The 22863-nt window shown below is 38.1% G+C and overlaps 1 pseudogene; it reads left to right on the top strand.

The window, feature by feature from the left end:
• The window catches only part of LOC105035191 (probable manganese-transporting ATPase PDR2), a 70087-nt pseudogene that overhangs the window by 26865 nt on the left and 20359 nt on the right, over positions 1-22863 (top strand).

Genomic DNA, 22863 nt, shown 5'->3' with positions numbered 1-22863 from the left:
ATCCACTGTCAAGATACCATTTCCTGTTTCCTCCTTGGGATGCTAGACACACCTGCAAGCAAAGGTCAAGTTTTTGTCTTAGGTACCCAAGCTTTCTTGGGTCCTTTTAGGTTAGTCAGAATGGTTCCTTTTGGAACCCATATTTTCTTTATAGTTGTGTGTGCAGATTTGAGGCATGTGTATGATTTATGTCCTATTCTACCACATTTGAAACAAGTGATATTTGTAGACTTGTTACTTGAATAATTTACATAAATATTCTTCAAAAATTTTTGTTTCTTCAGGGGTTTATAGCCAAGTCCAGCCTTATCATATATAGCTTTCTGATTATCAAGAATCATATTTAATTTGTTTGAACTTAAGATGAACTTATCTACTATAGGTTTCAGCTTGTTAATTTTATTTTTTAAGTTTTGATTTTCATGAATCAAGGTGAATTTTTCAATTGAAAGGTTTTCAGCTTATTTCACTAAGGACTGATTTTCCAAATTCAGTTTTTTGTTTTTCTTCCCTAGTTTCTTTAATTCATCAATTAAATCATAGAATGCTTCATGCAATTCTTCAAAAGTAAATTCACTAGTGGATTCAGAAGTTACCTCATTTTCATGTGCCATCAGGCACAGGTTGGCTTGTTCTGTTGAGGTTTCCTCATCGGAGCTTGAGTCATCACTCGCACTCCAAGTCGCCATCATTGCTTTCTTTTTGAACTTTTTGGGACCTTTCTTCAGTTGTGGACATTCGGATCTGAAATGTCCCGGCTTCTTGCACTCGTAGCATATAAGGGGTTGATCTTTCTCTTTCTCTTTGCTTTGTTCCCCTTTTGTGAACTTCTTTCTCATCCCCTGTTTTCTTTTTCTTAGGAACTTCTTGAATCTCTGGGTGATGAGTGCCATCTCTTCATCCTGTTCTTCATCTTCAGTATCATCCATTTCATAATCAGGCGAAGCTGTGGATTTAAGGGCAATGGTTCTTTTCTTTTTGACTTCATCCTCTTGATGTTGCTTCATGCTGAGTTCATGAGTCATCAAGAATCCAAGAAGCTCTTCTAGAGGTAGAGTGTTCAAGTCCTTTGCTTCTTGGATGGCAGTCACCTTGGCTTCCCAAGTTCTTGGCAATGACCTGAGAATCTTCCTTACTAGTTCACTATTAGTATAAGATTTGCCAAGACTCTTCAAACCATTAATTATATCAGTAAAACGAGTAAACATAGCAGTTATGGACTCATCATGCTCTATTTTGAACAATTCATATTTATGCACTAGCATGTTTATTTTAGTCTCTTTTACTTGATTTGTTCCCTCATGGGTTACTTCTAACCTATCCCATATTTCTTTAGCAGATGCACAAGTAGAAATACGATTAAATTCATTTGCATCTAGTACACAATAAAGAACATTCATAGCTTTGGCATTTAATTGTGCCAATTTCTTATCAACCTCATCCCATTCTTTCTCGGGTTTGGTTGACTCCTCACCATCTATAATCTTGGTGGGTGTGTGAGGACCGTTCACTATGATACTCCACATATCATAGTCAAGTGCTTGTATGAATATCTTCATCCGAGCTTTCCAATAGGTGTAATTAGACCCATTGAAAAGTGGAGGTCAGTTTGTAGATTGCCCCTCGGCTAGAGAAGTACCGACATGGGTTGCCATAGATCTTTGGCTCTTTGATTGTTAGATGAAAGAAGGGCTAGAGCATCGGGCTCTGATACCACTTGTTGCCCAGCTATGCAACCCACGAGGGGGGGTGAATTGGGTTTCTAAAAATTTTTAGGTTTAATTAATTACTTATGATGAATGAGAACAAAGACTTTAAATCAAGATTAATTTTCTAAAGCAAGAATGCAAGGATAAAATAGAGAAATAAAGAGAAACAATAAAGCACACCACAAACACAGAGATTTATAGTGGTTCGGTGCCAACCTTGCACCTACATCCACTCCCCAAGCTCCTACTTGGGAATTCTAATCCACTATACTTGTATTCAACCCGAATACAAACATCGGAAACTCCGACACTAGCTATCCCAAGCTAGTCTACTTATTTCTCGGGTACAAGTCAACCCAAAATACTCCGATTTCAGGTTCGGATCAACCTTCCCTTGTTTTGAAAATCCTCCAAAAACAAGAACAAATACTCACAAAGAGTAAAATAGCTTAGAGCACAAATTAATACAATAACAGCTCCTTAAATGAGCGAATATAACAATAAAAATACTTTACTCAAATGAAGAATCCCCTTTTTGGATTTTCTCAAGGTGGATGAACGCTTGAATGAATGCTTGAGAAGAAGATGATCTTTGATTGAGGACTTCTTGAAGGCTTTGAAAGATCTCTTGATCAAGGTTGAACAATAGGCGTGAAAAATCCTCTTTTTGAATGCTCTTGAATCTCTTTCACAATCTCTCGTGTATATTGTGGATCACCTGTCTCTTTCTTGTGTAGATTGTGGATCCCCTCTCTTTTTCTTTTGTGTATTTCGTTGATCTCCTCGTATATATTTTGGATCTCTGTTTTTTTTTTTTTTCACCTTTTGAAACCTTTTATAGCATTAAGAAACAAGAGAAAACATATTAGGCAGAAAAAGAGCCGTTAGAGCATTTTTAGGAAGCATAAAAGGCAATTAAAACGGGCAAAAAACTAGCCGTTGCGGATGTTTTCCATCGCAGGGGTCGACTCATGAGTCGACTCATGCTTCAGGGGTCGACTCATGAGTCAACCTCTGTTGCAAAGACCAGAGATTTGGTTTCTGGATTTTTTTTGGCCCAAATCAGCAGAGGTCGACTCATGAGTCGACTCATGCCTTGTGGGTCGACTCATGAGTCGACTCACAGGTCGTGCCAAGCCAAAAATCCAACGTGCCATGGGAAATTTTTGCGTGCCAATCAGCTCATAGTGCCATGAGTTGACTCATGAGTCAACTCATGCACTTCAAACCTTCATAACTTCAAAAATATAAGTCCAAAAATAATGAAATTTTCACCAATAGATTACTAATCATTTGTTCTACCAAATGATACTATCAAATCAGGATTTTAGTGAAATTATGATTTTGCCCTTGAAGAGCATAAGGACTTTTTCAATTTAAAATTATTTGTATCCCTTCAATCTGCTTTGTAATCATCAAAATCAATCTAGGAGCAACAGACTTCCTTCTCTTCTCCCTCTCGGCTGCGGGCGCCTCCGTGGAACGGACCTCTGAAACGGGGGCCCCAGTCAGCGGACTCATCGAGGAGGCCCGGGGAGCCGTTGCCTCGGCATCCGAGGGAATGTCAATCGCTGGAGTCTTCTGGGCGGGTGCGGCCAAGCTTGACTCCTCCTCCCTGGCCCTCTTCGCTGATCTGGAGGTCGCGACTCCCTTTCTTTTGTGGGCCTTGAGGCCCCTAGCGAGCATCCGTGCTGCTTCGGCGTCCATTCCTTAAAAAAAAAAAAAAGAGAGAGAGAGAAGAAGAAAAAGAAGCAAACCGATCAATCAAGAGTCAGAAATCGAAAAAAAAAAGAAGAGGGGAAGTAAAAAGAAGAGAAAGAGAAAGAAGAAAGGTAGAAAAAAAAAGAAGATAAAGGAAAGGATGAAATACTCGCAGGATCCTGGGGGCTCAGGCCGATGTTGAACAGAAATTGCTCCCTCAAAAGATTGGAAAGGGAAGGAGCTGAATAGGCAAGAAGCTTCCGGGCAGCCTGGAGGTCATCCTCCCCCAGGCTGGGGGCCTAGCGAACAGAATCCCTCAGAGAGCCGCAAGGGGGCAGGCCCAGCCTCAAGGTCGGGCAGTGGATGAAGTGGTATTTCTCCTTCCAATTGTGGATTGAAGAAGGGGCACCTTTCAGCAACCCCTTCTTGCCAAACTAGGGGGAGAAGTACCACCAGTCCTTCGCCGAAGGATGGCGCTTGAAAGTATAGAAGTGCCTAAACAGGGAGAGGGACGGTTGGACCTCGACTACGTGGCAAAGGGAGAGAAATCCTATCAAAAACCTAAAAGAATTCGGGGCCACAGAAGCCAAGGAGATGTCTAAGAAGCGGAAGAGGGCGACCACAAAGGCTGGAAGCAGAAGCCGGAGCCCGGCACGGAACGCCTCCTGGTATAGGCAAAAACGATCGGGTGGAGGAGTCTAGCCCGGTCAGAAGGGCTAGGCAACTCTAGATCGTACTCTGGAGGGACTCCATACTGAACCCTTATCAGAAGGAGTTCCTCCGGATTCAGGGAATATGGAATGGCGCCCGGTGCAAAAATTGGGCGTAGTCCAGCCCCAGACGCAGGTTCATCTACAGAGCAAGGGACCTGGAGGTTTGAGGCGGAAGCACTCCCAAAACTGCAGGGAGCGGAAGAGCTGGACGATATTTTGAGTAGCTTCGAATGAGGGCCCTAAAGATCCCGATGAAGACGGACAGAATAAGGGGCGAGAGGTCACAGGAAACTAACCCGGAGGAACACAAAAAATAATGGCAAAAAAGAAGTCCCTAAGCGGCGGGAAGAAAGATGAAGGTGCTGGAACTAACCTAGATCACTCTGAGGGACCAGAGGGATGAAGACAGGGACGATTTGTAGGGCGCCTACGGCTCGAGAAGATACCAACTAAAATAGGGCTCTCGAAGGGAAGGCAGACACTGTTAGAATTCTGAAGCAGGGTAAGGGCCCCAAAGATGGAAGCGCGGGCTTAAATAGGCCCTGGGATCCGGCGCTATAATGATCGCGAATCCCCCCAGACCATCCCGCGCCTGACACGTGTCCCACTCACCATGGCAGGCGGCTGAAAGCGGCTGGCGGTTGGCAGGACTATTATTGCGCCGTACCTAGGCCAGTGTACCTACGAGAATTTCGAAGAGTCCTCTCATATCGCCCCGATTCGAAAAGGCTCCAGCACGCGCACATTTAAGGCCAAAATATCTGGGGACGGTCGTGCGCAGGATTCGAGGGGATGACTTCGGCTGTGCCAGTCTCTCTGTACTTCCTTCATTCAAAATTCAAACTCAGAAGTAGGGAGACTGGTGTTGGGTATAAAGTACCCTCAGCCGAAGTTCTCAACGAGCAGACCTCGCTCGGACTCCTATGGGAGCCGGGCTCCGTCGCCAACCTCGACTACAGAGCAGCCCCGCCCGGGCTCCTACGGGAGCCGGGCTCCATCGCCAACCTCGACTACAGAGCAGCCCCGCCCGGACTCCTATGGGAGCCGGGCTACGTCGCCAACTTCAACTGCTGGTAAGCTTCGTCCGGACTCCTACGGGAGCCAGACTTTGCACCTGACTTTAATTGCAGGGGACTCCGCCCGGACTCCTACGGGAGCCGGGCTCTGCCCATGACTCCGACCTCAAGGAGGACTCCGCCCGGACTCCTATGGGAGCCGGGCTACGTCGCCAACTTCAACTGCTGGTAAGCTTCATCCGGACTCTTACGGGAGCCAGACTTTGCACCTGACTTTAATTGCAGGGGACTCCGCCCGGACTCCTACGGGAGCCGGGCTCCGCCCACGACTCTGACCTCAAGGAGGACTCCGCCCGGACTCCTATGGGAGCCGGGCTACGTCGCCAACTTCAACTGCTGGTAAGCTTCGTCCGGACTCCTACGGGAGCCGGACTTTGCACCTGACTTTAATTGCAGGGGACTCCGCCCAGACTCCTACGGGAGCCGGGCTCCACCCACGACTCCGACCTCAACGAGGACTCCGTCCAGACTCCTATGGGAACTGGGCTACGTCGCCAACTCCAACTGCTGGTAAGCTTCGTCCGGACTCCTACGGGAGCCGGACTTTGCACCTGACTTTAATTGCAGGGGACTCCGCCCGGACTCCTACGGGAGCCGATCTCCGCCCACGACTCCGACCTCAAGGAGGACTCCGCCCGGACTCCTATGGGAATCGGGCTACGTCGCTAACTTCAACTGCTGGTAAGCTTCGTCCGGACTCCTACGGGAGTCGGACTTTGCACCTGACTTTAATTGCAGGGGACTCCGCCCGGACTCCTACGGGAGCCGGGCTCCGCCCACAACTCCGACTCAAGGAGGACTCCGCCCGGACTCCTATGGGAACCGAGCTACGTCGCCAACTTCAACTGCTGGTAAGCTTCGTCCGGACTCCTATGGGAGCCGGACTTTGCACCTGACTTTAATTGCAGGGGACTCCGCCCGGACTCCTATGGGAGCCGGGCTCCGCCCACGACTCCGACCTCAAGGAGGACTCCGCCCGGACTCCTATGGGAACCAGGCTACGTCGCCAACTCCAACTGCTGGTAAGCTTCGTCCGGACTCCTACGGGAGCCGGACTTTGCACCTGACTTTAATTCAGGGGACTCCGCCCGGACTCCTACGGGAGCCGGGCTCCGCCCACGACTCCGACCTCAAGGAGGACTCCGCCCGGACTCCTATGGGAGCCGGACTACGTCACCAACTTCAACTGCTGGTAAGCTTCATCCGGACTCCTACGGGAGCCGGACTTTGCACCTGACTTTAATTGCTGGGGACTCCGCCCGGACTCCTACGGGAGCCGGGCTCCGCCCACGACTCTGACCTCAAGGAGGACTCCGCCCGGACTCCTATGGGAACCGGGCTACGTCGCCAACTCCAACTGCTGGTAAGCTTCGTCCGGACTCCTATGGGAGCCGGACTTTGCACCTGACTTTAATTGCAGGGGACTCCGTCCGGACTCCTACGGTAGCCGGGCTCCGCCCACGACTTCAACCACAAGGAGGGCCCCGCCCGGGCTCCTACGGGTGCCAGGCTCCGTCACCGGCTCCGACCATTGCCGAACTTCAGCCGACGAATCTGCACTTGCTGTCGCAACACAGCAACCACCACGATCCTGCTCCACTTCCTGCGACGGATCCCGCGCGGCTCCATTATTCCCAGGCAGACCGCTATGATGCCCACAATCCTGCTCCACCTTCTGTAACGGATACTGCGCGATCCTTCCATCCGCTGACAAATCGCGACAACGGATGCCGCTCCACTCCCTGCAGCAGACTCCACGTGGCGTACTGCAGTGAAGGCCACGGATCTACTCCACTACTCCTCGTAATAAATTCTTCCTGACGGTGGGCGGCCCACTACGAGACGGTTACGAACATCGCTATCAGTCTGTTGAGCCCTCCGCCGATAAAAAGGGGATCCCAGATACGTTATTCAATAAGCTCTCATTTTTTACCTCAAAACTCTGCTAAATTCTCCGTTCGAGCACTCCATTCTTGTTGAGGCAGAGAACTGACTTGAGCGTCGGAGAGTCTTGCCGGAGTAACCCCACCTCCGGTTTAGACTTCTTTTGCAGGTCTCGATGGTGACCGCGACTCCCTCGACTCCAGCTTCTCCGGTGCAAGTGGATTTTTGCACCAACAAATGTAAAAAAAAAAATTTTTACTGAAAGGGTAACTTCTGATTGGTAGTCTAAGCACTGGTCATTGGATGGTATGTGCCACGTGCTTGTTTAATAATCCTCGTTGAGTAATTGGTGTTTCAGATGACTGCAAATAACTGGGCGAGTGGCTTGTTTATTCTTTTCCTAGTTTTCTTAGCCATTATTGCTGCAGACTATGTGCTTAAAAAGGTACAACAAGCATTCATTTACCCAACAACCTTGTATAATGAACGCAAAATTGAGAGTTGTTTCTGCCAGTCTGGTTTCCAGCATCATTGTTGTCTGCACTGGAACTATGATACTTCATTAGCCATTTAGCTAATAAATGGATTATCTGCTATTAGCGATTGGAGGATCCAACCAGGAGCAAATACAAGCTTTTCATGAGTTGTTCGTTAATTATCACTTCTGTGATACCCCCGAACTACCAATGGAGATATCTATAGCTGTCAACACATCGTTAATTGCATTAACACGCCATGAAATTTTCCTGCACAAAGCATTCAGAATACCCTTCGTTGGGAGGGTGAAGATATTTATGATCTCTTGCAGGCATTATTCTTAGTGATCCACACCTTTCATCAACTTAGCTGGGTGCAAGTTGACATATGTTGCTTCGATAAGACAGGAACTCTCACATCTGATGACATGGTTTGCCAATTAACTCATATGCCCATTTATTTTTCTTGTGATTATTCTTAACCGCGTGATATCTACCTTTTTCTTTCAGGAGTTTCAAAGTGTTGCTGGTTTGGCTGATAATGCAAATTTAGAATCAGACAAATAACTTGCCTGCACAAACAGTTGAAGTTCGGGCAGCCTGCCATGCACTGGTATTTGTAGGGAATAGACTGGTATGATATTGTTAGAAGCCAAACTCTCTGTGATAATAGATGATGCTACAAACAAGCTAATCATCAATTCATAATATTATAGAATTTATCGTTGGAATATAGATGGGTGATCCTTTTGAAAAAGCTGCACTTAAAGATATAGATTGGATGTACACATCTGATGAGAAGGCAATGCCCAAAAGGTATGCTGCATCATTTGTAGAGATGGTGCTTTATGTATGAGATTCAGCAAACCTTGATAATTAATTATTGCTTGCATGACTTGTTATTTTGTTTGATGTCAACTTTATTAACCCTTTCTTGGTTTTCTTTGCAATGGCTAAATCCTTTGTCAAAAGCAAATTTTAGTATTGGAGCCAGCATAAACCAAAACTATGTCCATTCTGACCCAAATTGGTTCTATCAGACTGTCCATGTGGTCCAACTAGACAATCTTTTTAGTTTTTTCAACTACAGAATTACTTAAACTGTTCTCTTGTGTTACAAATTGATGTGTGGGTTGGAGGTAGGGAATTATGTTCTTAACATAATGACGCAAACGTCATAGCTGACCAGTACTTAGATTCGAGGGACAGGATCCGAAAGGGTCAAAAATCTAGCCGACTATACTAGACCCTGTTAATTCGATATTGCCAAGCTAGAACAGTCATAACTTTCTCATCCGGTGTCAAAATCACTATTATGATCCTGTTGGTGCAGAATTCCGCTGAAGCCGGAGTTGCTGGAGTTGAGATAACCACGGCCGCCACCGAGACCTGCAAGGGAAGTCTAAATCGGAGTTGGGGGTGCTCCGGCAAGACCCTCCGACGCTCAAGTCAGTACTCTGCATCAACAGAAATGGAGTACTCGAGTGAGAATTTTAGCAGAGTTTCGAGAGAGAGTTTAGAGCTTAGAGAAGAACGTATCTGGGGGTCCCTTTTTATAGATGGAGAGCATAACTGATTGACAGCGACGTTTGTAACCGCCTGGTAGTGGGCCGTCCAGAGCCGCGCGGAGTTTGTTACGGAGAGTAGCGGCGTCAGGGGTCGTTCAGGGCCACGTGGAGTTTGTTACGGAGAGTGGAGTGGTATCCGTTGTTGCGACTTGCCAGAGAGTGGTGGAGCCACGTGGAATCCATTGCAGAGAGTGGAGTAGGGTAGTGGCCATTGTCGTGACTTGCCGGAAAGTTCGGATCTGTCGGCTGGAGCTCGGCTGGGATGTCTGATGGAGCAGAATGGCTCTCTGTCCCGTCGATCTAGGAGAAGTTTGGATGTTTTCGAGGTTGCTGACGAGTCTACTATTGTCAGATGCCTCGGGCGCTGATGCTACAGGTGAGAGTCATCTGCTGTAGAAGCTTAGATGGAGACTTTCTGTTGGTGAAGTCCGGTAGGAGTCCGATTGCTAGAGAAGTCCGTCTGGGATTTGCCTGATGTGGAAGCTCGTCTGAAGATTATCCGTCGGAAAAGTCCAGTTTCATGAAGAATCTGGTGGAGGGTCGGCCGGCGATGGACTTCGGATGGCGTTGGGGAGGTTCGTCCGCTGGAGGAGTCTGGGGATCCTGTGGAAGTCTGGATGGCATTGTGGAAGTCCGGCTGACGCTATTGAAGGCTGATGGCTGGGGAGGTTCGGCAGACACCGGAGGCGATCGGTCGTTGTAGAAATTCAGCTACTGGAGCCTATCCGTTGTAGAAGCTCGTCCGATATCCATCCGCTATGGAAGTTCGGACGGAGTCTGATTCTTGTAGAAGGCTGAAAGGAGACCGCTTATTATAGAAGCTCGATCGAAGATCGATTGTCGTGGGAGCTCGGAGTAGTGACCTGGCTGGTGGATCCTATCCCATCGTAGAAGCTCGTCTGGGATCCATCCACTATAAGAGCTCGGCTGAAGTCTGCCTGTAATAGAAGTTCGAAAAAAATTCATTTACAGTAGAGGCTCGAATGAAATTCACTTACAGTAGATATCCAGAGTAGACCGCCTGCAGTAGGAGTTCGGCTCTCGCAGGAGCTCGGTTGGAATCCGGAAGGCGGCTGACCATCGTAGAAACTTGGATGGAGTCCGGTTACTATACAAATCTCGCTGTCAGAGAAGTTCGGATATTGACGAAGTTCGGAAGAAGTTCGGAGTAGGGTCGTCCGCGATCGAAAGAAGTCCGAAAGGGATTCAGAGAATAGTCGATCACTGTGGAAGGTTGGCTGATAGTGAGGCCCAGAGAGCCCTTAGAGCGGCCCGATAGATGAATGGAGAAGCTCATTGTCGGAGATGTCCGGACGGTCGAGGGGGTTCAGAGAGACGCCACACAAGGTCGGAAGCTGGAAAAGTCCTAGAAGGGTCGGTCTTTTACAAACTTCGGTCGGGGGGTATTTTATACCCAACACCAGATCCCATTCCGAAAAGTTCTTTTCGAGCTCTATAAGATTGATGCTTTATCACTACTACGAGTTTCGAAGCCTAATTCAATCATCTGACAAGTCTACGAGAGCACACAAAAGTTCTAGTCTGACATGGAGCCTAGTTTTGATTTATTTTTTACTTTATTTTATTTTGACACTAATACAAAATAAGATATTAGCAATGAAAAAAATTTATCGCTAATAGCCGATTTTCATCACTAATAGTTATTAGCAACAAAAATTTCGTCGCTAATAATAGTCATCAATAATACCATCATTGATAATTTTTTACGATAGAAAAAAATTTTCATCGTAAATAATAAATATTACTGATAAAAAATTTTCATCATTAAAAAAATTATTTTTTTCAAAAACTATTTACGATGAAAAATTTTAGGCACAAAAAAAGATAATTTATGATGAAATTAATTATTTACGATGAATCTTATTCATCGCTATTAATTTAATTAAAATTTTTTATAAAAATAAATTTAAAAAAGTACTATCAATGTAAACTTTTCATCACCAATATAGCAATTTTTGATGAAAATTTTCATCACTAATAAATATTAAATTAATAGTAATGAAAATATTTTTATCGCTATTAATTTAAATAAAATTTTTTATAAAAATTAAATTTTAAAAAAAAATTAGCGATGTAAATTTTTTTATCATAAATATGGTTATTTACGATAAAATATTTTTATCATTATTAATTTAATTAAAATTTTTTATAAAAATTAAATTTAGAAAAATATTAACGATATAAATTTTTCATTGCATCATAAATATGGTTATTTACGATGAATATATTTTTATCATTATTAATTTAATTAAAAAATTTTATAAAAATTAAATTTAAAAAAATATTAGTGATATAAATTTTTCATCACAAATATAGTTATTTATGATGAAACTATTTTCATCGTTATTAATTTAATTAAAAATTTTTATGAAAATTAAATTAAAAAAAAATTAGCAACATAAATTTTATGTCACAAATATTTCAAATTTTGATGTATATTTTCATCGCTATTAATTTAATATAATATTTTAATATTTTTAAATTTATTAAAAAAATTTATTTACAATCAATTTTTCATCGCTAATATATTTTTTCATGATCAATATTTCATCAAAAATAATTTCATCACTAATAATTTATAGATATTTTTTAAAAAATAATATATATATTTAATTTATATTTATAATATTTTTATAAATTAAAATAAAAAAATAAAAAAAAATATATAATAAACTCATAAATAAATTTTATTATTTTATTATATTAAATTAAAATTATAAGAAGTCTAAAATAAAAATAAAAAGCTACATAAATGGGCCATCAAGTGTCGGCATCTGCAGAAGGGAAACGGGCTGGGGAAGGAGAGCACTTGGATGAGCTCGAACTGACCTGCTGTTGCCTCATCAGCTACATCATCTGCTCTATCTGCACCATCCGCTCCATCATCTGGATCTGAAGCCGCTGGTACTCATTGACGCGTGCAGTCAACTCATCAGCTCACTGCTCAGCCTGCCTCTGCACCTCCACATCCGAGCATCACAGGCAGTATGGATGTCAGCTCTGGACGAGCATGAGGATGAGAGAGCAGTGATCCCATGCCCTAGACTCCTAACATAACAAGGTCTCATACCAAGCACCTGATCATAGATCTCGTCATTTGTGGGTGCAGTCGAGCCCTCAGGGGTAGGCTGGGATCTGATGTCCATCATACAGTCCTGAAAATTAAAGTTATAGCTATTTTAATTTCATACTGAAAATCAAACTGTGAATAAAAAAATAATTAAAAAAACTTATAAAGAGATCCTGATTCTCTGTCATCCACTCCCCTAACCGTCGCTGGTGGATCCGTTGGTAGATATTGATCCTACCAGGAAGCTCGCCACTCTCAGCATCTCTCTACAATTTGAGAACAACTAATTAAAAAATTTTTAAATAGCTAAAAAATTATATACTAATTAAAAATTACTTACAATCTGCTTCATGTGATGAGTGAATGATCTCGAACTCCCACAATACGGTATGATCTATCTAGCCCGATTCACAACGTTCTGGACTCATCTTTTCTGTACAGTTAGCAGTCAAATTAGTAGATAACAAACTGAATTTAAGAATAAATGATTCAATCATTAAACTCTAAAAAAAATTTGGATGTGTAACCTGATATGCTAGATCCTCGTAATGCCGGCATATGACAGTCCAACCATCCATAGTGATGTTGTCATAGGGCCGCTGCCAAGCTACCTCCACCCTATGATCTTGCATCATATAGTACTAATGCTGATGGATGTGGTGGCAATAGTCCTTGAAACACAAAGATAAATGAGCGTCCACAGCTCTCCACACACGATCCTCTTTAAAATCAATAATATCAAAAATACCCTACTAATAACAAATATTAGAAGAATATCATGCTAATTAAATATTCACAGTATAATTTATTTTACCTATAACTGAATATAAAAAATCTCTCTCTAAGTCGGTACAATGTGACGCTAATCGAAAAGCAACACGGGGTCATAGCTGCGGCATATGATGCCCAGCTCGATCTGCCACGGCTTGCACCATATTCTAATGGGCCTGGTATAGCCGAATGGTATCTCGATATGGAGACGCTGTCCCAGATGCTCTAATCTTTAATGCTCTAGAGTGAGATTCTTCGATGGACCTTGCCCTCACCTCATACTGATGGAGACTGGCCTGAAACAATAATAAATAAATCATTAATATGATAGCTATCCAAATAAAAAAAATCAAATTTTATGATATAAAAAGTATAATAATACCACTCGGACCCGTCTCACTCGAACCCGTCTCATTGGGACCTGCTAGTGCAAGACCCTCTGACGATGAAACTGGTGCGGCAGTGGAAATCGGTGAAGGCACCTCAACCTCCGGGGTAGACAGCAAATGCGAACGTCGTCGTCTGTCTCTTGATGCCATACCTGCAATTCTTGACATATAAATAAATATAATATTGAACAATAATAATGGAAGATAAATTACATTCTAATTTATCAAAAAAGAGTAACTCTGCATTGAAATTTTTTCATCAAAAATTTCAGTAAAGTTTTTTTTAAAATAAAAATATTTTTTATATTTAATTATAATAAGCAAAAATATAGAAAATAACACATAAAATAATTAAATTGTATAAATAACAGCAATGTACATTGTGCTAGTGGAACAAAAAAAATTTATAAATTTTAGTAATAACACTAAAAAATTTATACAACAAATATAAAATAAACTATAAGCAGTTGAGCATGTAAAATAATATTAACGTAAAATAATAACACAAAACCTAATCTCGAGGACCCGATGGTTTTTTTATTTTTTAAAAATATTTTTTAACTAAAAATAATAAATAATTTTTACAATATTTTTTACCTAAAAATATTTTTTTCTAAATATTTTTTCTCCTAAACGAGCTCCAGACTCGACCTCCCATGGCCTCCGCTCCCATGGCACCAGCACCGTCACACACCCCACATCGCTCGAACTCGGCCCCTGCAACCCCCGCTCCCACGACACCGCCGCCGTCACCCATCCCTCGCGAGCCACCCCCCACGATGGCGCTACCTTCTCCAACCCTTAGCGACCCGAATCCCAATTCAGATCCTGATTAGATTCTGATCTGAATCTCAATCCAAATTGGGATCTCGACCCAGATCTCGACCTCGATCCAATTCGGATCATGATCCAAATTTTATTTTTATTAATCAAAAAATAAAATATTTGATTAATATTTTATTTTTTTACTTTTTTTTTCTTTTTTTTTTTTGCTTTTTTTCTTTTTTTCCCCTCTCGTTTCTCTCTTCCCTTCCTCCCTCCCCACCGTCACCTCCCCAGCCGACCCCCTCCCTGTCGTCACCTCCCCAACCGACACACTCCATGACTCTGTGGCGCCGTCATGTCGTGGCTGACCCCCTCCCTGCCCTATTTCACCCCCGACCGCCAGCTGCCCCCTCCCCGGCACCATCTCTGCTAGCCGACCCCCTCCCCAGCCCCATGGCACTGCCGGCCACCCACGGCCCCCTCTCCACCCCCGTCTCACCCCCGGTCACCCCCCGACCCCATCCCGCCCCCGTTTCATGCTCGACTGCCGGCCGCCCCCTCCTTGGCCCCGTCTCCACCAGCCGCCCACAGCCCCCTCCCCACCCCCGTCTCACCCCCGACCGCCCGCAGACCCCATCCCGACCCCATTTTGCCCTCGATTGCCCCCTGCCCCCCTCCCAACCAGTCGACCCCCTCTCCGACCTAGTGGCACCGTCGGCCACCCATAGCCCCCCCTCCGCAACTCTCTCTGCCCCCCGGTGGCCTAATAAACACAAAAAAAAGGTTGGAACCTTACTTCCGACGGACGGTGGTGCGGACAGTGACGGCGACGGTGGAGAGGGGCTCACTAGTGGGAAGAGGGGGGGAGAGCAAGGAGAGGGAGAGAGGAGAGGGGAGATGGGAGAGCTCAGGGAGAGAATGGAGAGGGAGAGGGGACAGGGAAAAAGGAGAGGAGAGAGGGGAGAGGGGAGGGTTTCGCACAAAGGGACGTCGAGTTGACATGCATTGAATGCAAGACTATTAGCGACAAAAATTTTCATCGCTAATACAATTATTAGTGATGGAAAATTATTTTCATCGTCAATAATTCTTGTCAAAAAAAAAAATTTCTCATTAAAAAAAATTTTCTCTAAAAAAAATTATTTACGATGAAAAAAATATTATCATTAATAATATTATTAGCAATAAAAATTTTATTTTCATTGTTAATAATTTTACAAAAAAATAAAAAAAATTTGCACTAAAAAAATTTTTCTGCTAAAAGAATTCTCAAAAAAATTATGAGTGATAGAAAAATTTTTTGTTATTAATAACTTTATTAGTAACAAAAATTTGATTTTCGTTGTAAATAATTTTTGTCAAAAAGAATTTCTCCACTAAAAAAATAAAAAAAAATTATTTACAATGAAAAAAATATATTTCATCATTAATAACATTATCAACAATGGAAATTTAATTTTCATCGTCAATAAATTTTGCCAAAAAAAAATTCTACTAAAAAAATTTTTCCTCTAAAATAATTTTGCCCAAAAAAATTAATTTTCTTTAATCTAAAATATTTTTGATCTAAAAAAATTTTTCAAAATAATTTCACTAAAAATTTTAATTTTTTACTAATAAAAAAATTATATAAATAGTTAATTTATGATTTTTTTTTTAAAAAAATTACATACATAAAAAAGCAGCTTGGCTATCCTTTGTAATGCTTGCTTTTGTGGATCTAAAACATGTTAAAGAGCCCAGTAGATCTTCATATAGTTTTATTAGGGTTAATCAATTAAATGGCCTAAAAATTCAATGATATTTTTTATATGATTAGAAACTGTGGTCGACATAAGAATTTGTCATCCGACAAAGTTTGATTTCTATCTTTGCAGCCATGCTGGTATAAAAGTAATATTTTTTATATTTTTTTCTCATTATTTTGTTTTTCTAGGTTAGGAGGGGCTAATCTCTATCTTTTCTATCCTATAATGATGAGTGGCAACTGGTGAACTGATTTTTACAGGTAATCATCTTGATTTTAAGTATTTACATAATCTAGTTTCATTTAGTTTTCAAAATATTTTTTTATCAATTTATCTATATTTTATTTCCATTCAGGGGACCAGCAGACCAATACATTATCATGTAATGTTGGATGATAATCATTTTTCTACTGATATATTGCATATGTTAATTAACAATCTTTGTTACATGTGAGTTAAATTTTGATCGTATTCTTATGTTTTCACAGATACCTTATTTGGACTAATTTTTAGGTGATCTGCTAGCCTTAGTTTTTATATAGAGTCTGATCTTTCTGATGAAGAATCGACATCAATTGATGGTTTCAAAGATCGGGGCTGCTATGGGACATCATCTGTCGTAGATTAAAGATAGTTGATAAAGTTTTATTCTTTATATAGTTGAAAGTTGATATTTTTTCTGAATCAAATTTCTTGCATTTAATTTTTTAAGATGATTTACTTCTGGATCTTATAGACAGTTGATTCGATTGTGGGTGAAGAATTTTATTGCACCATTCAACAAAGACTGGGTACTGAAAGAATGATTCTTTTTCAGTGCCAGAGGTTATTTATTTTAAATTTTAAATTTTTTTAATTATTTCTATAATTTTTATATTTTTTATATTTTTTATTTTTTTGAAATATTTACGATGAAAATATTTTCATCGTAAATAATTGAGAATTTATGATGAAAAATAATTTTTCATCATAAATAGTCAATTATTTATGATGCAATATTTTTATCATAAATAATCTATAATTTTTATATTTTTTAAATTTTAAAATATTGGTGATGAAAATTTTTCATCATAAATAATAGACTATTTATGATGAAAAATTATTTTTCATTGCAAATACTAAATTATTTATGATATAATATTTTCATCATAAATAATCCATAATTTTAATATTTTTTAAATTTTTTATCTTTTTGAAATATTGATGATGAAAATTTTTCATCATAAATAATGGACTATTTATGATGGAAAAATATTTTTCATCATAAACACTAAACTATTTATGATGTAATATTTTTATCATAAATAATTCATAATTTTAATATTTTTTAAATTTCTTATTTTTTCAAAATATTGACGATGAAAATATTTTTACTCATAAATAATTGACTATTTATTATGAAAAATTATTTTTCATCATAAATAGTCGATTATTTATGATGTAATATTTTCATCACAAATAATTCATAATTTTTATATTTTTTAATTTTTTATTTTTTTAAAAATATTGATGATGAAAATATTTTCATCATAAATAATTGACTATGTATGATGAAAAATAATTTTTCATCATTAACACTATATTATTTATAATGTAATATTTTCATCATAAATAATCCATAATTTTTATATTTTTTAAATTTCTCTTTTTTTTTGAAATATTAGTGATAAAAATATTTTCATCGCAAATAATACACTATTTATGATGAAAAAATATTTTTCATCACAAACACTAAATAATTTACTATGTAATATTTTCATCACAAATAATCCATAATTTTTATATTTTTTATATTTTTTAATTTTTTAAAATATTATTGATGAAAATATTTTTATCATAAATAATCAACTATTTATGATGAAAAATTATTTTTTATCACAAATAGTCAATTATCTATGACATAATATTTTTATCACAAATAATCTATAATTTTTATATTTTTTAAATTTTTTATTTTTTTTAAAATATTGATGATAAAAATATTTTCATCATTAATAGTTGATTATTTATGATGAAAAATAATTTTTCATCACTAACACTATGTTATTTATGATGTAATATTTTCATCATAAATAATTTATAGTTTCTATATTTTTAAAATTTTTTTTTCAAAATATTGGTGATAAAAATATTTTTATCATAAATAACAGCTATTATGATTGAAATAATTTTTCATCATAAATATTAAATTATTTATGATATAATATTTTCATCACAAATAATCTCTAATTTTTATATTTTTTTAAATTTTTTATTTTTTTCAAAATATTGATGATGAAAATATTTTCATCATAAATAATATTCTATTTATGATAAAAAAATATTTTTCATAACAAATACTATGTTATATATGATGTAATATTTTTTCATAAATAATCTATAATTTTTATATTTTTTAAATTTCTCATTTTATTCAAAATATTAGCGATAAAAATTTTCACTATAAATAATGACTATTTACGATGAAAAACTATTTTTCATCATAAATACTAAATTATTTATGATAAAATATTTTCATCACAAATAATCTGTAATTTTTAAATTTTTAAAATTTTACTTTTTTCTAAATATTCTTGATGAAAATTTTTCATCGTAAATAATGAGTATTTATGATAGAAAATATTTTTCATCATAAATATTTAATTACTTATGTTGTAATATTTTCATCATAAATAATCTGTAATTTTTAAATTTTTAAAATTTTATTTTTTTAAATTTTTATGATGAAAATTTTTTATCTTAAATAATGAGTATTTATGATGAAAAATATTTTTTATCATAAATACTTTAATTATTTGCGATGTTACAATTTTTTTGCAAATAATATGTAATTTTTGAATTTTTAAAATTTTTTATTTTTTTTAGATATTAACGATGAAATATTTTTATTGAGAATAATATTATTAATGATGAAAAAATTATTTCTATTGTAAATAATTAAATTATTTTTGATGAAATTTTTTTTATCATGAATATTTAGAAATTTAAAATTAAAATAAATGTTGTATTATTTATTATGAAAATATTTGTTGCAAATAATTAGTATTTACGATGAATTATTTTTTTCATCGCTAATAGTGAATTATTTACGATGATAAATTATTTTTATCATAAATATTTTATTATTTATAATAAATTTAATTTTCATCATAAATATTTTTATTGGCTATGAAAATATTTTTATCGGAAATAATTCCATCACAAAAATACTCTTTTTTTTGTAATGCGAATTTCTTTTTATAGTTGAATCAGGATTTTTAGTCTATAAATAAGGCCTCTTGGCCAATGTTGTAATCAGATTATTTTAGTACTTCCTTAATCGCCTGGATGTGGCCTAGGTGATTAGGTAGCTGCCTAGGGAGGAAAGTGTTCAAATGCTTCAAATATGCATCCCTAAGTTTACATATACATACATGGATGTGCATGCCTAACAATATCTTATATATAAACCAATTTTCAGCATATATGTATCATCAAACATATATTTTACAATACGACAAGTCCAAAAAAACATCAATTTCATGAAAACTAAAATTAATAAAAACATATTATTTATTTTTATTACAACATTACAATATTATCAACAATATTGACATGTAAAGTTGAAACTAGCAAATATCACTAATCACTAGTAGAAAATGATTATAATAGCAGTGATGCATGGTTCAATTCCCCCAAGTTTATGCACCTAGGTGCCCACATTCAAAATGACCGGGTTTACCCAGACTATTTGATCCTGAGAGTCCAACCATTTTAGCTCGCTGGTGACCATTCTACCTTATGTAAAAATAACTACAACGTTCTTTAATTGTGGTTATATGATCTATCCCTAGTAGCAGGAAAATGCTACTTGGGGTAGTTTACCTGGTTTGAAAACTTCCCAGAAACTCAAAGCAGGAACAAACTCCTGAAGTGTTTCCTCTAAAACGTCTTAAGAAATATCAGCCCATTCCCCTGCATGTGCACCTTCTCTCAATTCTGGCCTAATTTTTCCTGCTTTCTACAAAGTGAATGCATTATTCTCGGAAGTAGATTCATGTACCTAACATAATTATTTTGGTTGTATGTGTGGAATGCTATGAGAGATAATTTAGGGTGTCGCATCCTCAGTTGTGTTAGTTTATTTAAATAAAATTCTATTAGGAAATTTTGAGCTTTGTTGAAACCTATCATTTCAGCTTTGACTTGAATATCAACCTTTGAGATTTATGTTGGAATTTCTATATCGGGACATGAATGTATATTTCAAAAAAAAAAAATTTCTAAACATCGTAATAGAATAGAAGATTAAAACACTTTTAATCTACATCATACATGCATAAAACATAAACTGCTAAGATCTACTTCATATGCTGAAATTGAACATATACTAAAATTGAATATGTGATCGAATCACATATTTGTTTTGTAATTCTTTTCTTCAAATCTAAATCTGAAAGAGAAGAGGCTCTCTCTTAGCTGCGTAAGTATCCGACCTCTACGGGTATCCACTCAGGATCAGCTTAGAACAGCCCTCTTTGGTATTGATTTTCTTTTCTATGAAAAATAAGCTTGTGAATGTGAACGAAGCCAGGATCGCGATCAACTCTTTGATCATTTCCTTGATCATCTTCTTCTCTTCTTCTCTTGCTTTTCTTTCCTAGATTATGAAGCAACCAGAGACTAAAAACCAGCAAGCAATAAGGGACGCCCAAATACCTTTGGGCGTTGAAGATGGAGGATGCCCAATGTATGGGCATTGGATCTCCAAGGGAGAAGAGAGGGAGAAGAGAAAGAGGGGGCGTGGGCTCTTCAAGGGAGGCGTGAGGCTGCTGGTTGAATTGCCTAGAGGCCTTAGGGAAGGTTTCTTTAAATAGACATAAGATTTGAATCCTATTCAAAATCAAATAACCACTTAATACAAGTCCTGCTTGCATTAGAAATTCTTATTCCTTTAGTTATTTGACTCCCTTTAGGAGATCCTTTAGGCACCAACTATTAGAGCCTTTACACCCACAAAAATACACCCAATATGGCACCCATGGGATGTCCCATAATGGTTCCACATGCCCTCTAATAGGTGGACATGTCCAACTTGATCAAATCAAGTGACGCCTAATAAAAACTATCAAGGAAATTAATTAAGGATTTGAACCCTTAATTCATTTGATCCAAAACCTTAGGCACCCAACAATTGGAGCCCAATGAATCTAATTCATTTAGATTATTAGCAGATAATTAAATTTAATTTAATTTTATCAAATAAAAAATTCAAACGTAAAGAAAAAATTGAGTCCAATCATGTGCTAGCAAGGTTACCCTGAATCCAATAGGATTTCTCTAAATCTAATTGAGACTTCATAAGTCCAATTGCTTATTCCAAGTTTAATACCTTTGTTGTGTGACCCCATAGGTTCAATTCTATCTGGTAATGAGATATACAATAATCTCTATCATAGTATCATTGAAACTCTTTTCAATGAGTCAGAACAATTCTACTCTAACTCATCAAGGATTGTCGATCCTAAGTAATCTTAGTGAGCTCTCATAATCATTAGTGACACCTAGCAGTATGTAGTGGCAACCCAGTAGAATCGAAAAAGAATCTCAAGATGTAGTTCGCATGTGATTCAGTCCCTCTATCATGAGTCCTGACTAGATGGCAGGTTATGGATAAATCATCAAATCTCATCATCAGTTATATGATAGATTCGATCAGCTCAAGTCCAATTGTGATTTTTATAAAAATTTCTTTCCAACAATCATACTACTGTGGCCACAGACTCTCGGACTTAGCCTTTCAAATCTCATAGGACTACTCCTTTCTATCAAGATCGATAGATTTCATCTTGATACGCATCCTACTCCTACAGTGGACCAACTATCGTCAACATCCACTACAATGGCTCATTGAGACCATATTTATATGTTAGTCAAATTTTAGCAGTCTCACTGTGAGCAGTCGTACTATCACAGATTAAAGGACCATTCACACAACTACAACATCGAGATAATCACTGATGATCGAGTAGAAATCCAAGTGATCTCTCATATGGTAATGCTCAGTACTAGTTGTTCTCTAACAACTATTTGTACTCGTCACTCAGTGTCTCTACACTATAGACCAGAGACTCATCTATCCCGAAGAAAGTGATCTGTGTGTCAGTCTATCCGGATCGATCATCGTCCTCATAATGATACTATGATCGGGAGCATTTAAGAATTAAATACATATCTTTAATTCTCAATACTTTAAGAATATGTATCGAAATATTAATTTCATGGATGATTCAAGGACACATCATATTTGAATGAAAATTAAACTTGCCCATTTTATTGATCAAATCGATGCATTAAGTATAAAATTATGTGCTGGCTTTATTAGAATGTGTCAGCCATATTGGCTTCTAGAAAATACATCTAACAATCTCTCACCTGGACTAAAGCCAATTAGCCACTAATCTAAGTCCCATCCTCTCAAAGTGGACTTCCATTTTTGATTGGCTCAATTATTTTATCAACGGGTCTGCCACATTATCCGCAGAGTCTACTCTTCGCATCTTGATATATTTTTTTTCGAAGTAATCGTGTATACTACTGCTCTATGTGCTTGAACTTTTGCTGAGACCTAAGCTCCTTAGCAAGGGTTATGGTGTCATTGTCTTTGCAGTACTGTGTTATGACATCTAATGGCATGATATCTAGTTCTACAACTAATATTAGAACCAGAATTCATCCTACACATCTACAGTATACTCAGCTTCCATTGATCAATTACTCAGAATCCTTTCAATATATCGAACAAGAATACATCCTGATATAGATATTCTATCATCAGCATCCATGTATCCTTCCACTCTTAGCTTTTTTTCAAAGATCAAGAATCTAAATCTTTAGTGCTTCTCAAGTACTTAAGGATATTTTCACAACAATCCAGCACTTTTAGCCTGGATTCGACTGATATCTGCTTGTGACATTCACAGTAATGGCTAT

Source organism: Elaeis guineensis, chromosome 4 (assembly GCF_000442705.2).
Source record: "Elaeis guineensis isolate ETL-2024a chromosome 4, EG11, whole genome shotgun sequence".
Lineage (NCBI taxonomy): Eukaryota > Viridiplantae > Streptophyta > Magnoliopsida > Arecales > Arecaceae > Elaeis > Elaeis guineensis.
The sequence above is the reverse complement of the archived record's forward strand: the minus strand, read 5'-3'. Positions and strand labels throughout refer to the sequence as shown.